We start from the raw sequence: 1,187 nt of genomic DNA, 5'->3' as shown, positions 1-1,187 counted from the left end.
AATAGCTTCTTTATTTACCTCAAACATAATCTCAAAGGGGTGGGGGGGTTGTTTTTTGTAACATTTTTCTCCTCTGTGCTCAGAAAAAACGTTTCGAAAGATCTCTTCTTTGCTGTAGCTTAAGACATTAAAAATACTTCTGGTAATTCTAGCAAAAATTTCACTGGAGAAACCCAAAGTTTAAACAAACTTTCAGTGCATTTACATGCAGGGCAAAGTGCTGCCCATTTCACCAGTCCTTCTTTAATGCAAGCATGTGAGACAGGTGCTAATTAAGAAAACATTTAATATAGCATGAATCACTTCCGCTGATGAGGTTTCACTTCCTCTTTACCATAAACCTAATAGTTTTCTAGTCATCCACAGTAGGTTTCTGGAAAAAGCAGGGTAGACAAGTTCTGAATTCCCAATGCAAACAAGTCACAAGGAACCTAAAAATAAAGAAGCTCCCTTGTACCCAAGCAGGGGGAGGGAAATCTGCGAGAGTGGGCTGAAGGATTTTTAATTCATAAAAATGTTCAAAGTAAAATTTGCTTAATATTCCCTGCCACATTTCACCTTTTTTAAAAAAACTTAAATTCCATTTGCCTGTGGACATATGAAATATGGAGATGTTGGTTTGTGTGTTTTTTTTTTTTTTTAAACATCATCATCATCTGCTTTCATAGCGGACACTAAAGGTACTTACAAGCCACTTCCTAGTAAAGAACTTCAGAAAACACACAGCAAAACAGACGGGTTTTCATTAAGAAAAACCAGCTCCATAGCCTCCCAAAGCTCTCTCCAACACCAAAATAAACCACCACCACCACACAGGTACTATTTCTGGGCTGTTACTATCCTTTGTACCACAGAAAAAAAGTTATCACAAAAAAGCCACTTTATGGCTTACGTAAGGACGCAGGCTGTGACACCAAAGCAGCACATGAGATTCCCAAGGCAGTTCTGTCACCGAAAACACTGCGCTGGGGATATTACACACGGCAGCCGAATTACAGCACTTGGGAAGTCTTTGCTGTTTGCTGCCCAAGTACACCTAATTTCAGGCTTCTCCTACAAGGACATGCAACCAGAAACTACCCGTCACCGAGGACACCAGCACATCGTTACTTTCAGTATCGTTTCGGGAGAGGAAGGGAAAAGAAAAAGGCCGGTTTTACCTCTTTCGGAGAGCAGGGAAACAGCCC

This window comes from Cariama cristata, unplaced genomic scaffold, assembly GCF_000690535.1.
Source record: "Cariama cristata isolate BGI_N322 unplaced genomic scaffold, ASM69053v1 scaffold36441, whole genome shotgun sequence".
NCBI classification, from domain to species: domain Eukaryota; kingdom Metazoa; phylum Chordata; class Aves; order Cariamiformes; family Cariamidae; genus Cariama; species Cariama cristata.
This window is presented reverse-complemented; position numbering follows the sequence as displayed.